This window comes from Myotis lucifugus, unplaced genomic scaffold, assembly GCF_000147115.1.
Source record: "Myotis lucifugus unplaced genomic scaffold, Myoluc2.0 scaffold_20, whole genome shotgun sequence".
In the NCBI taxonomy this organism is placed as follows: Eukaryota; Metazoa; Chordata; class Mammalia; order Chiroptera; family Vespertilionidae; genus Myotis; species Myotis lucifugus.
Genome location: NW_005871068.1, coordinates 6044986 through 6060814, shown reverse-complemented (window position 1 = coordinate 6060814; position 15829 = coordinate 6044986). Strand labels below are relative to the sequence as shown.

The 15829-nt window shown below is 37.8% G+C and overlaps 1 protein-coding gene across 1 annotated transcript in view; it reads right to left on the bottom strand.

Moving 5' to 3' along the window:
* The window catches only part of IL1RAPL1 (interleukin 1 receptor accessory protein like 1), a 1338708-nt gene extending 1329674 nt beyond the window's left edge, over positions 1–9034 (bottom strand). Inside the window, exon 1 of the mRNA XM_006085649.3 lies at positions 8138–9034. The gene's annotated coding sequence lies outside the window, so the exon portion shown is untranslated. The remainder of the gene's footprint in view (positions 1–8137) is intronic.
* Between the last annotated feature and the right edge of the window lie 6795 nt (positions 9035–15829).

Genomic DNA, 15829 nt, shown 5'->3' with positions numbered 1-15829 from the left:
AAAGCAGCAGAGTCCACAACCCCTAGAGACCCCTTGAATGCATTTACACTGCACACTGTGGAGCTGGGAGTCTCTTGGGTGCCATTCAGGACTTGTGTCATGGTGAGAACAATTAGGGGCTTTAAGGGGGGTATTGGAAAGCCAAGCACTGAGAGCCACCTGATTCATTTGTTACATTCAAATTTTCTCTCTTGGCCCCATGAAGCTTTGTATACACAAAATACCATTCTAAGTCTCTCAGTTTTCCATCTTTACTGCTGTGTTTAGCTCCCCTGACTGTGTTCCTTCTGAAATAAAGTTAGCAGAGAGGCTGGGAGCATTAAATTCATAGTCAGTGTCATTCCTTCAAATAGGTGTGTTAGGCAGCTGTCTGCACAATAAGATTGGAGGGCACTACCAGAATTAAAGTATGTCCTCCACAACCCCTGTCCACCTTATCATAAAAAAATGCAGTCTACTGAAACTATTTTCCCTGGGTCAGAAAAAAAAATTAATGGCATATTTTCTCCAAATTTCAAAGCAAGGAAGCCTACTATTTTAAACTTTTCACTTAGCATATTTTTTTCATATAGGTACATATTGCTTTTATTTATTTATTTATTTATTTATTTAATTTCTTTATTGATTAAGTTATTACATATGTGTCCTTATTCCCACATTACCTCCCATCCCCTCACTCATGCCCTCACCCCCCTGTTGTCTGTGTCCATTGGTTAGGCCTATATGCTTGCATATAAGTCCTTTGGTTGATCTCTCCCCCTTACCCCCACCCTCCCCTACCTTCCCTCTGAGGTTTGACGGTCTGATCGATGCTTCTCTGTCTCTGGATCTGTTTTTGTTTATCAGTTTATGTTGTTCATAATATTCCATAAATGAGTGAGATCATGTGTTCACTTAGCATATTAACAGGGATTCATATGTTAAACATCTTAATAAAAATCATATGCGTGCATGCGCACACGCGCGCGCACACCCACACACACACAACAGTATCTCCTTCATTTAGTATCTATGTGGTGGTAACTTGCCAAACATTATAAAAATAATACTGTCTTCATTATTCCCACATTGGTTCATTATTGTCTATTTAAGCAGAGTGACCCTGTTGAAGAAGTGAAATATGAAAACCCATTTCTTCAGAGTGGGATAAAATGTAGCTAAAGGATATTTTGGTAAGACCTATTGGTGAATGTACTTAGGAAGCAAGAAGACAGCATACAACAGAGACAGTGATGGCAGTCCTAAATGCCAGAGATGTCCAGGGTGGATATGCAGGAAAATCAGGCAGAAGGAGAGGCTCCAAAGAAGAGCAGATCCCTGCAGGTGGGGAGATACAAAGCGATTGAAGAAGAGAACAGTATAGAACAGGCAAGAAGGCCCACCAGTGACCTATTTTCCCAGCTCTCACTGTATTGTGTCTCCAGAGATCAAATGAGGCCAAGAAGGGCACAGTGTACTTAAAATAAAAAGTCTACCAATTCTGAGTGGGGGCGCCATGTGAGTGATCATAAGTCAATAAAGTGAGAGGCCAGAGGATTAGATGCACTGAAATTAGCCTCAACAAGAACAATTGCTATGTAGCTAAAATACTCAGCTGAGAACTTGTATCATATCAAGAAACAGGAATCATGTATCATGGGAGAGCCAACAAATTGTGGGATCTCACAAACGTAATTTCCTTCTCATCCAAAATTTCCCTGGGGGCTAAATTTACACCATGGGACATCCTTTACTTCTACACTGTATGTAATTTCTTTACAGTTTTTATGAGGCCACTGTAATCACCTCTGGCTATATTTATAATTAATTTTCATTCTGACAGCAATAAGAATAACACTTATTTTCTCTTTTAAAGTGCAATTATTAAAAAAAATAAAGTGCAATTATTTTGCAGTATCAGACAATTTTATGTTATAATAGTTGAATCCTAAAATTTGAATGTGAATTTTCTTGTGTTGGAACTTTGAATGTATGTTCATAGCAAGTCAGATACTCTAACTCTATTCTTCCAAAATCCAACTTCTTGGATCCAAATTCCACCACCATAAGCACTTGCCTTTCATTTTGTATTTAAGATAAACATGATTCATGTGCATATGCAATGCGAGTACTTTGACTCTAGATATATAGGCCTTTTATTTACAAAGATTGCAGGAGTTACTCCAAGGGGTCTAGAATCTTTCTATGTAGATAAATAATGTATTTCAAAGATGTAAGTATACCCTGTTGTGACTATTCACAGTCAAATTAATTTTAAAGAATTACTATGTTCATAATAATTTTATTATTCATTTTCTCAATCAGCTGATACTGAAAGAACAACTATGGTTAAGTGGTCTTCCAAATTTTTTAATGAAAAAGGGGAACTGTATACCAGAAAATGATGAAGATCACTATACTAAGCCACAATTCTATTATATGTAAATGTTGATAGGGTAAGAACCTACCAATTAAATCACTTTGATCATACCATGAGAAAATAAACCACTGTGAATAATTTTATGATTATTCATACAGTGATTTATTATAATTCACGTAATTAACAAACACATTGAAAGAATGAAGGCCTATAATTATATGATCCCAATGCACAGTCCATTTCATTTTTTTTGGTGAGTCCTAACTCCACACACAGCTTCCTGACTTAGGAAATTATTAAAAAATACAATCTAATTTTAAATATATATTCTTAAACATGCAGCCCTTGTATGAATAAAATAATTCATTTAGTACCATTTTTGTATTTTACATATATATACATTGTAACTATAACATACCCTTTGAATAGCCTGTTATGAAAAATATTACTTTTAATGTTTTCATATGAAAACAAGAAAGATCAGATTTTCAGAAGCAAAATATTAAAGTGCTTTGCTTTCTCCCTCTGCTTTATCCACAGTTCACAGCTTGGCAGTTACAGATAGTGTGATAAGAAAGCAGCACCAGGCTGGTCAGTCATCCCTTCTCTAAAGCTAAAAGCCTTAGAAGTCTTCAAGTTTGGGCACTTGAATATTGTTTCTAAACAGAGGAAGCAAAAGACATTTCAATTAAAGATCTTTCATTGTAAGCCAGTGGTCAGGGTAAGCAGCAAGGGTATGTCCATCGAGCCATGTGGTTGGCTTGTAATGGAACTCTATCTGCAGTGTAAAATACTCCAGGGTGGCATTCTCTGGGTGAAAATTAAAAGCATAGTTGTAAGATGATTAGCAGAATTTGTCAAATAAACAAGCCTGTCTACATTCCTACAATATTCCTTAGTAAATCTGCTAGAGCAAATCTAAAGCATTCCCATGCGACAGAAGGCATATGCATTTTTAAAATATAGGAAACCAAGAAAATGCTTGCTATTTAAAAGCATCAGGGAAGTCACATAAATAGGCATGATCACATTCATCTGGAACAGAGAAATATTGGGGATTCTTAAGGTAAAAAGCAAGACACTGAGAATTTAGGGAGATGCTCTTATAGCAGGAAAGTTCTTTAAGTTCATGTATACCTACTTTTATTTACAGCAATAATGTTCCCCTTTCCAGTTCTACCCTAACTAAAATATAAAACTTTCTTTTTCTTTTCACATGATTATCCAGTCACCTAAAAACATATATGGAAGGTGATATCACTAGCTATATCCTTCTCACATGTGGAAATGTATTTATGTTAAGACACAAGAACATTAAAGAAATGCAGTGATAATAGTGACACATGGGGGATTGCTTCCCCCTAAAGAACCTTAGCAATTATTGCAACTAGCACATTCCAAAACAGAACTATTATCTTTATATCTTTATGTCCTCTATTATGCTTAGTATTCAAACCCATTCTGCTTTTTTAAATAAACTGACAAATGAGGGTAGCTCTTTTGGTCAACTGATCCATTTTAAGTGGTAGCATCAAGTTTGTTTGTGAACAGTTGTGTACTCTTGTTACCCCAAACAAAAACACCTAAGTATTCAGGAGCATTTAAAAAGAAAAGCAATCAGCTTAAAACATTCTCACACACAAAGCCCTTTTTTTTTTACCATTCCTTAAATACTATTCAAAAGCAACTTTTTTTTCAGTTACTTAAGACAACTGTATTCCCATCTGAATACTGCTGAAAAAAACTGAGTGCTGAGTGAAAGTTAGCAATCAAACCTTGGAATTTATCTGTGCTGCTTACTCACTGAACAGCTGTAACTATACTAGAAAGCTAACTGTAACCAGTACTAGAAAGTGACTATAAAGATTTACAATAAGGGTGTGAGAGAAAATGCACTGTTACATTCATCCAACTTTGGGGAACCCTTAATAATAATAATTTCATATATCTCGAAGGCATAGTGTGATGGTAAGCACTTAGACACACATCTTGTCTCTTGAGTGCAACATGTAACTGTTGTATTTTTTAATGATTTTTTTGAACACAGAGAGGTAAAATGCAAGGTCAGAAGTCTCAAGGCTTGTAACTGACAGAGCCTGCAGTGGTGGGCAGGCCCTCTGACTCAGCCCCAAATTCTCCAATGCCTGATGTCTCAGAGAGCTGAACTCCTTCCTCTTTGAGATCCCTGATATAACTAATGGAAATAGGATTGGAATTTAATAAGAAAAATGCTGACACTGCCTTATCTATAGCTGCCCAAATGGTGCCATTATAATTATGCTTTTTAAGTTGAGCATTACCAGAAAACTTGCTACTTTTAAGTCTTATTAATCAACACTTGGGTGCTCTGGTTGCCACACATTATGGAGTAGTCTGCTTTATAAAAACACGAGATTTGCCAAACACCAAAGATTATATTGTTGTAAGGCAAAGTATATCCCAAACCCTTCAGGGTATAACATATGAAAAGATTCTGAAATATAAATCTTAAATTAATGCTAAAAGTTCAGTTCTTAAAATGTTTTTATCTATTTGTCATTTTAACAATAACATTATTTGTTCACATACGTTGCAAACATAATAAAATTTCCTTTTAAAATGTTCTCTAGTTTTAGGAATACTGTGATTACTTGTCTGATTTTGCTAAAGCAACTGGTCAGGAAACAAAATTAATATTTTCTATATTTATAAATGGGATTTCTTGTATTTTCCCAAATATTTTCTAATCTAACTATATAACCTGGGCTGACAAAATGGCAATAAACTAGAGAAATAGATATTCTATTTTAAATTACTCTCTTCATGTTTAAGTGTTTATCTATTAAGCAAAGCTTTTTATTATTGATTTGTAGGATGCCTAAGAAAAATGCCATAACCTGCCTCAGTTACATAATCCTCTCCAAAAGAAAGTAACAGGTTATAAAGTGCTATTAAAATGATTGAAACTGTCTTTCCTAATGTGAATATATGCAGTCTTCAATTAAAAGGATAACAGTGATATGTGTATGTACGTTTCACGGTCATTGTCATTTTCAGAGACTTCTTTTCCTTTCTAGTATTATTTGTATCCACTACTGAGCTTATAAAGCCTCTAGATTATGCCATTTTGGTAACATGCATGTGATTTATGTCAGAAAACAACTGAGAATGTCATTTATAAAATATTAAAATAAGGAGTGCAGGGAAAAATCATTGCAGACTCTTCTGCACATAGTTGAAGACGAACAGCATGGAAGCAGCTGTAGTGTTACCCTGACCCCTGAAGGAAGGAATCAGGAGTTAACTTCACTTCCAATTTCCTACACAATATGAACACCAAACCTCCAAATCCACTGGCACAACATATCAGTGTTTGGGGCATGTCCTGCAAAAATAAGAAAGTCATCTCAAATATCAGAGCTCAAAATTTCATTCCACCATCCCACTATTCTGATTTGGGGTGAGCAGATCTTTTCAAAGTTACTTAGTGGATATCTAGATCCTGCAACTGACTCCATAGGAAAAAAAATGAAAGAATCATTTCATCTCCATGATAAAAAAAACAAGTCATTTAGCCTTTTTTTGGTAAAATAAATGTAAAGGGAAATAGGAAATCGCACAACTAGGTGAGAAGAGAAAATTATTTAATTCAACAGGGTTAGGATTTTAGCAGGAGTTTCATTATGAGGGAATATATAATCCATTAAGGAAAAAAGATCCTAAAACAGTAGAAGGCCAAAAGGAGCTTATGTGTATCTTCTTTTAAAGAAAATCACAGCTCCAAATAAAACATCAGGGAAAATGACATTTTATTCTGCAGTATTCCTTTCTCTGTACAGGGAGCACAGTACATTTATCTCATTTCATGGTAAAAGTCACAGGCGGCTGCAACATGTCCTTTAAGCCATTCAATAAGTAAAACTTGAAAATGGATTGCTCTTTATTCTGGGATTTGTTTTAAAACTGAATTCATTGCCATTTATTTTTAATTTAACAGGATATCATTACATTTGAAGGTTTTTACTTCTCTTTCCCCAGAGGGTTAAAATGGCCCAGAAACCGGTTGTCAAGGCAAAGATAAAGGTACCAAGCACTCATTTCTAACACACTGTGGAGGCAATCGTTTTTATTAAGGGAACCACAAGACTGAAATCTGCATCAAGCTCTAGCAGGAAAAATGCAAGCAAGGACCCCAAATAGTCATTCTGTTCAGTCTTCATTTCAATAGATTTAACTTTCTTCTCAGTTGGGGTCACATATTTCAATCATTGGGCACAGAACTATGACCTTGGATGGGAACATCAGTCCGGATTACTCAATGGGGCACTTGTGAAACATTGCGGACTCTCATTTCTGACTCTCCACGGGTGTGGCAAAAATTGCTCCTGTCCAGCCCTAAAGCTTACATGATCGGCTATCCCTCAGAAACTCACTGTGAGAAAACTCATGCTAAATTCGCCACAGAGATCAGGGTTTACAGGACCTTTGGAGCTAATCTCAGTCCGCCCTTCTCCTCCTCCTCTGTTAACTGTTACAAGCCCTCAAAAGTTAATAGGGTGATGGAGCCTCTCTCTATACAATCATTTCATCTCACTATCGTTGACTGAAGCTCACTGATGTAATGAAGTTACATAATCACTGATTATGCACGACTTCCATCCATCTTCCTACATATCCACATATCTTCTCCCTTTCCCTTCAGATGAATCTACCCGGTGAGATTTATAACACATGTAAATGCTCCATTCTCTCATCATAGGTACTGAATATTGGACTTTAGCATTGCAGTACGGTGCACTGAACCATGTCATCAATATTGATTTTTTTTATCCCATTTCCTAGGCAGAATATGTTTAAGCATCCTTCATGCTCTAGTCTCTAACTTTTTACTGGAAGGGTAAAATAGATGTGGCAGATAGGACGCATCCTCAACTTAAGGTTAAGGGAAGTGTGTAATTGCCTGCATATCCAAAGCTAGCTGCATTGCAATAAAAGGATGCTTTCTGGTTCCAAACCTTCGACTCCTCTGCACGTGGGTCACAGCTTCAGTTATTTGGGGTATTGGAGAAATAATTCTATTATGGGCAATTGAACTTGAGGGCAGAAAAGCATTATTGTGACATTTGAAATGATATTGCACTATTCTTTTCTCTTCTTTGGTCATTATTTTCAGCTTTTTCTTTTCTTTTTCATTCTGAATGATAATCCAATGGACAAAAAGTAACCTAGGGCACTTAATAATTTCCAATAATCACAACCTAGAGAACAAATTAACAATGATTATCATCTTAAAGTTTAAGAACTTGACAAGTGGGATGTCCCTGTCCCATTGCGGCTGTGAAATGCAGCAGAATGCTGCACTGAGTTGAAAACATCTTTCTTTAAATAAATAAAAAGTAGCTCGTTTCATTTGAAATAGGGCTGTTCGGTAACTGTTCCTTACACTACTGCTACCTCTTCCAGAACACAGGAGCCACAAATATTGCATCCAAACAAAAGAGTGACTACCCAAAATTAATTCAAGACACTCTTCCACATAAAAATAATTGGAGGTGGGGAGTGATGCTCCGATTTATTTTTAATTACACTCAGAATACACACACACACACACACAGGCACAGGCACAGGCACAAGCACACACACCAACACACCCAACTGCAGTTATTCCATTCAGTGCCAATAACGGCCACATCACAGCCATGAGTGCGATGCAGCAATCATCCAAGTCACCCATTCCCATCACAAACGCCCAAGTTTGCTCACGCCACTGATGGATTTGCATATATAAAATGACCTTACCCACAACAGTCTTCCAAATTTTTCTCCTCTGGATATCAGTCGGTAAGGTAATTGCTGGTCATCACAATGCGTATTCAGAAAAATCCACGTTTTACTCCCGTGTTCTTTTTCTTGTTTTGCTAGCAATTAATATCATGAACAAGATACCCATTCACAAATGCCAAGTTCACCATAAAAGCAGATAATTCCATACAGCTCTTCCCTACAAGACTGCCTCCAGTTAGTTCTCAAAGTGCCCGATTGTTTGGTGAAGATACAATCCAGGTGCAGAGCAGGGAGGGTGGAAGGAAGACTAGGAGAAAAAAGAAGAGGCAAATAGAAAAGGAGAGACTGAGAGGGAGAGAGCAGAAAAAGAGGGAAGAAATTAGAAAAAAAAAGGAAGGAAGGAAAAAGGCCAGTAAGTAAGGAAGTCTGTGAGCTCTATTTCAGGAACCAGAGTCTTGCTTGCAAATCTTTCGAATACATGTAGCCTCTCAGATCTTCTTGGTCCCCAAGTAAAATTTCCAGGTCCGGGATGCAGCCATAAGAAAGAATCCTATGTATATTTCACAAGTATCCTGCAATAACAGATCCAACGGGGTTTTCCTTGTACAGTACTGCTATGTGAAAGCACACAACCCCTGCTGTTTGGGAAGGTGTCTCCTGGGTCCTAGCTCTCTTCAGCAGCCCCCAAAAATGATTTTTTGAAAAGAGTGGAGGGGGAAAAAAGCAGCTTTGCGTTTGCCTTGAATGATGCTAATCCTGAGCGAAAACGACAAGCAAACCACGAATACCACAAGATCTTGATAAATAGCCACAATCCACTCAGAATATCCCAGGGAAGAAGGAGCGAAAACAAGAAAGAGAAACTGCAATGCATAAATGATTCCAGTGTTTCTACAAGATCGGTTCATTTGATTGAATGCATTCTCTGGTTTGCTGCAAGTCATAAAGAGGATAGTGTTACTGCCACCCAATGGATATTTTAGTACTAGCCAATCCACAGAATGCCATCGATTTTCAAGTTTTAGTTTTCAGAAGATTGAAGAGGAAGGAGAGTAGCCTGGGAATCTTTTGGAAAGGACCCTGAGAGGGCTCAAATGAGAATCTGTCCTTCCTGGCAAATGTGGATCGGCAAATGTGGACGCTCCCAGTCTTGTGCTAGCCACCTTAAAATTACGGTTCCATTTGTCTGGGAAGCAGAAAGGTACAGAGAGCGATGCCTAAACCGACACGCTCATAAGAATCTCCTTTTCATCTCTCTTTAGAGCAGAGATGTTACTGCGTGCGATCTCCATCTCTCTCTCTCTCTCTCTCTCTCTCTCTCTCTCTCTCTCTCGCCCATTCTCAATTTCACTTTAAGCTGGATTTCAAGAGGGAGAGGGATGGGGGTGGGGGCTGCTCAAACCTCAGGTGGCAAGGTGATAATTGTTTCTAAGGGGCAGTTTTGCAGAGTGCCTTTGTCCGTATTGGTATGTAAAACTGTGAGTCCCTCAGGTAGTAACCCCTCTCCAAAGCCACTCTTTCAGTTTGGGGAAGAGAAAAATCTTCCCTGAGTGGAGCTTCGGAGAAGGGTGCTTCTGAAGGCGCTCTGGGAGGCGGGGGTGGGGGGGGGCGGGGTCCCAGAAAGGAAGAAATTGAAGAGGATCTTCCTCCCACCCACCCACTGTGTAATAGAGTTAGCTGCAGGATTCTGAGATGGAGTCCTGCTGGGAAAAGAGGGAAAAAGTAGGTACTGGTCAAATACATTAGGGTATTTGCTCAATTTAAGATCCTTACCCTTTTTACTACCTTGGAATAGTGGTTCTGTACTCTTCAAACTTGAATGTATGCATAATCACCTGGGTGTCTTGCTAAAATGCAGATTCTTATTCAGCAAGTCTGGAGTGAAGCCTGCCAGTCTGCATATCTAATAAACTGGCCCATGGACTGCCATCACCATGTTAGGTTCTGACAGGGTGATGGGCCTGACAATGAAAGGCCTGAGAAACACTTTCCAATCACCACCCCTCCATCTTTCCACTCTTTTAAAAAATATATTTTTATTAATTTCAGAGAGGAAGGGAGAGGGAGAGAGAGAGAAACATCAGTGATGAGAGAGAATCATTGCTCGGCTGCCTTCTGCACACCCCACACTGGGGATCGAGCCCGCAACCTGGGCATGTGCCCTGACTGGGAATCGAACCATGATCTCCTGATTCATAAATTGATGCTCAAACACTGAGCTACGGCAGCTGAGCCATCTTTCCACTGTTCAACCTTTTCCATACACCACTTCTAGGCTCCATTCTAGAAAACCTTAACCCACTCTACACCATTTCCCACAGACTTTTGTAATGTAAGGTTTAATAGGATAAACCAAAAATAGAACAGTAAATAGGTAAAGCAGCCTGGGCCCTAGAGAACTGTGTCTTTGTTTCATTTAGGGAGTAAAACACAATTGAAGATAAAGGAAACACTTGCAAATATTTGGCAAAATGAGAGCTAAACTAATGCAAGCTAAACTCAATGCACTGGTGAGACTTGAATGGGGGCTGGGAGACTGGAAAGGAAGGTCAACCTGTATTTTTAAGGAAGGAGCTGTATATTGAAATTTCCAATTCAAGCTGAGGAAAGATCTGGTTAAAGTGTGTAGCAAGTCTTCCATGGTTTCTCCCTGGAGGGAACTCACCCAGATTAACCTCCTATGGAACGTTGGTTCTCTTCTCCCTGCTCAGTCCCAACGTGCACTAATCCAGAGCAAATTTAGAACTGCAGGTCAAGGGGAAGTATAGTGTCTTCTTGTAGCAGGTGATCCACATTTCAACACCTATCACAGTCCCTTAGCTGACCCATTTAAGTGAAGAACTAGACCTCAAGTGGACTGGGAGGGGGCACAATTAACAAATTTAATTGCTTCAAGCAAAGTTTAGAAGTCTTGGACTATATGCTCAAATCCTTGATGTAAATCTAATTTCTACTTCTAAGTGGCCATAATTACCTGAGGGAATCACTTTAATTTCTCTTGGTCTCAGTTTCCTTTTTTGAAAAATGACAGGTTGAAATGAACCAGTTGCCAAGGTCTACTCCTGCTCTACGTGGTGCAAAAAAAAAAAAAAAGGTCTTCTATTTGCAAGGCTTCTGCTAGTCAGTTTGTTACTCTACCCAGAGTATGAGTTCTAATGATTACCTTGGCATGGTCTGCATGCGAAAGAGTATCCAGAAGCTTTGAAAAGTGTGTTAAAGACACAGGTGAACATTTGACCATTTCAATTCTATTGCAAAAGATGATTTAAAACACGGTCTCTTTGGATCAGGAAGGAAAGTGGTTTGTTTGAAATCGAGGTGTGCCATTGTCTATTCCTGGATCTTACAGAGCCAACTGTGGGCTTCACTGTTTGTTGCCATGGGATCCTCTTTGTGCGAACTGTCTTGAACTGTGTGGGAACATTTTCCTCTTGCCTCCCTTCAGTTCTCTAACTCCTCTGAAGATATGTGTCAGAACAAAATGCTGCTGCATTATTGCCAATTAAGACTAACAGCAGCTGCAAGGTGCATCTAATTAAGAATTTTAATTACTTCACCGAATTCTCATTTGCAGATGTGTAGAGCATTAAAAAATGTATTGTGATTTTATTTTAAAATCTGAATAAAAAACTGACCTCCCTTCCAAAGGTAGGTAAAAAACTACACAACTCAATGACGGGTGTTAAAAAAGGCTTTCGCATAGGAAGTATATATACCTTGGCACACTGAATGTAGTAAGTGATACTACATTCAGGATTAAAAAATAGCGAGCGTATCCATAAATATACTTCTTTTTTATGAAGGCAAATTTCAAAATAATGCAGAAATTAATAATGTACTATTTGAACAGAATGCTTGCATATTACATAGTTCTTCTCAAATGTTCTGTTCTTTTTCTTTTCCAGTAATGGGATGGTTAACAGTAAGTTTGGTGCAGCAGTATGGGTATTGTAGTCTATAATCCAAAGCATTATGGGATTTGTAGTAAAAACTGGCTGCAGATCAATTCCATGCTTCTAGCTTTTCTCAATTGAAGGAACTACTGTTTATTTCATAATAATAAAAAAGAAGCATGTCAAGATACTTTAAATAAGACATTCACTTTAAGGAAACAAAGTTGGTATTACTAGGAATATAAAATTAGAGTTTAACTACAATAATATTCTGACTGAGATGGAGAATACAATAACATCTACTTTATAAGCCACAAATAACTTGAGTGAGCTATTAACATTACTATCCTATAGCTAAGGTTTCAAAATAACTTTCATTATTTTAGTAGTAAAAAGTGAGAAATACAAGGTTTTGTATTTATGAAAGAGAACTGTGAACACAGGAAATGAACTCAAATTCTTATGAGTTCACCTTTAACTATCAGCAGCCTACATTTAATTTTTTTACATTTCACATCATTCCTTAGAGAAGTGAGCAAGAGTTGCATTTAATCTACCTTTTCAGATGTTTTGTTATACAAAAATACTCTGAATATTCAGAGTAGCTCCTCTTTTTTAATGAAATTCTTAAGGCTGACATATCTGGAAAATGTCTGGCATGGGATATTTAATTCTGTTGAAATTTAATTAATTATGGAAATGTATAAATTAGGGAGTTAAAATTCAGTTCATCTGTTGTATGCTGATGATTCTGTGTAAATAAATACATAATTTATAGAGATTTTGATTTAACTCTGTTGGAAATTTATATCAAAGTTCATTACACATTTTCTGTATGATATAATTTCAAACTATCTCCCCAATAATGTTCTAGGAAATCAGTCCCCCTTTGTTATAAAGGCTAAAGTAGGACTCTTCAAGGTCTCTTCCATCTGTGAAAGTCTCCATTATCATTCTAAGTTACTTAGAAAGCATTTTAAACCTAAGGTTGCTTACTTTTCTCTTTCTCTCCTTAAAGAGGAGTCCATCCACAAAAAGGCAGCGCTAAAGCAAAACTGTTATTACAGACATGAATAAATACAAAATCAAGTGCCCTTCATTTTCAGGCCTTTTGCCAGCAACATTCATTTAAACCCACCACCACATATTCTCAAATAATGGACAGACAAAGATGAGAATTTCAGCGAGCCCCCACCGTAAAGTTCAGAAATAATAAAGAGTGCTAGGAAAAAGCAAACAGTAACAGCAAAGAAAAATGCCATGCCTGCTTTTCTTTCAGATTTCTAAGTTTTGAATCATAAAAAATATACAAATATATATCTTCTTGAATGCAGTTTACATTATTGTTCGTACTGTGAATATTTCTTTTATGGCCATAAAAATAAAAGCAATGCCCCAAATGAAACACTATGTACATAAGCGATGCAAATGCATCCCCGGTGGAAAGCCGGCTGGCTGCTGGTGGGAGGGTATATTTATACAGTGCCTTTCATTTGGAAGGTTCCCAAAATGATTTGCAAACTGTATATAGAGGAATTGCTCACCATGGAAATTCACCCACTTCCAGGAGAGAATGCAGAAGTCATTCCATGCTGACAACTAGTTTAAATAAAACCACAGAACAACATTTCAAGTGGCTAAAATTGTCATTGATTCAGGAATTGTGCATTGAAAACCCACTATGTGCCAGGTACAGTTTGAGGTACTGAGGATATCAATGTGGATATATCCCGTCATGTTTCTTGCTCTCCCAAAGCTTGTTTTATTGAAATCTGACCAAAACTCAGGAATTAAAAGCCCTATTTCTTGGTGAATTTCTGACCTCTGCATATGATTCTACTGAAACAAACCACTTGCTACTTTTTATGTATATTTATACCAGGCTTCATGATATCCAGATGCATGACCTGCGGCAACGCATTCTACTTCAAATTGATCACACACGCAGAAAAATAGCTTCAGCTATTATGGTTGAAGCAGGTAAAATGACAATAGCATTTTCTGCATTGTATGATTTGGAACAGGTAGGGCAGAATTAAAAGCCTTCTGGGTTTGGGAAATTAAATGAAATGGTATTGCTGTATATACATGGAGGGCCACTTCCATTGAAATTATTCAGGACACTCTAAGGCAGCGGTTCTCAATCTGTGGGTCGCGACCCCTTTGGCGGTCGAACGACCCTTTCACGGGGGTCGCCTAAGACCATCCTGCATATCAGATATTTACATTACGATTCATAACAGTAGCAACATTACAGTTATGAAGTAGCAACGAAAATAATTTTATGGTTGGGTCACAACATGAGGAACTGTATTTAAAGGGCCAGAAGGTTGAGAACCACTGGGGTATATAAAATAGTTTAGTGAAGGAAGAGAGCAGCGTGAGCAGAATCAAATGCCAGTGTCTCCTAAATTTACTAGATTTATAATATTTTTCAAGTGGAAATAGAACAGGAAAAAAGGGTAAAGCAGACTGTCAAAGTTCAGCCCAGATCCCCTGAGGTTCTAGCTTTGTGTGCTCACAGCCATCAATCCCTTCTTTGTGCTTTGCATCTAAAGGCCAGCACCTGGACCCTCTTTAACTACTGTTTTTGGGCTACTGGTGCTGCTTGACTCACACATGATGAGAGGTGGAAGTGCCTGGAATTGACAACTCTCTGCTGCCTTAGCCAATGATGAACTGATATAGGAGCATGAAACTCTAGCTCGTTTGGCTATAGTTCGCAAATAACGCTGAGGCATAATTTATACCCCAGAGGTCCCCTGTGAAATCAGGCTGAAGCTGGGACTTGCGAGTAATCACATCCTTGCTTGGTATCTGGGAACCTAACAGAGGTGACAAGAAATAGTCATAAGGGTCCCATCTCTAGCTTTAAGTAATCAACCTGTATAACAGAAACAGATAATTCGTTCATTTATCCATTTGTCTATAGTTGATCCCTTATGTATGTGTACCAGGAATGAATGTGCTCTAGGAATGAAGTACAGTTCCTGTCCTTAAGGAGCTCATGTCTAGCAATAGAGAGAGACACACACATGTTGCATATTATATACAATGTGATAAGTTCTCTGAGATCTGAATTCATCCTAAAAGAATCAAGGAAGACTGAACCTGAGGTGTTATTTCAATGACCTTGAGGGATGAGCAAAATCAAAATCACATAATGAGTGAAGACCAGGAATGAAGAGTAACATACAAGGAACCAATTTTCTTCTACCTAGAAGGAAATAGCATTGGTCCTGTTAGTAGAAATCAACGTGTTTAAAGTCATAAAATCAGGTTTTGAAGGGGGCTTTAGAGGTAACCTTGAATAGCCTCTTTATTTTAGTCAGAAATTGAGCCTCACTCAGCCGAATGACATAGTTATTTAAGCTCACAAAGCTAGAAAGTGGTAGGAGTTCTCTTCTGGCATGACTCAGCCATATTGCCTGTCAGCCTTTTCTTTAAAAAGAGAAATTGAGGACTTAATAGAAATATCTGATATAATAAGAACTGGTTTGAATCCTGGCCTATCACTACATGACCTTGAGAAAAGTCCTTGCTTCCTCTGAGCCTCAATGTCCTTCTATAAAAACATGAACTTAATAGAATAACCTTCTCCGGGGATATTGTAGCATGTGCGCCTAGCAGAGTGTCTAGGACACAGTATATGTTTGAAAGAAGTATGCTTTGTTTTAATTTAACTTTTAAAATTTGTTTTAATATTTTCCACATTCAGAGAATGTTACAGTGGTGTAGATGAAGACAAGGATGTTTTTATTTTTGTTTTTAATAGAGTAGTTATAGAGTTGAAGGGAACCAGACATTCAAGTAA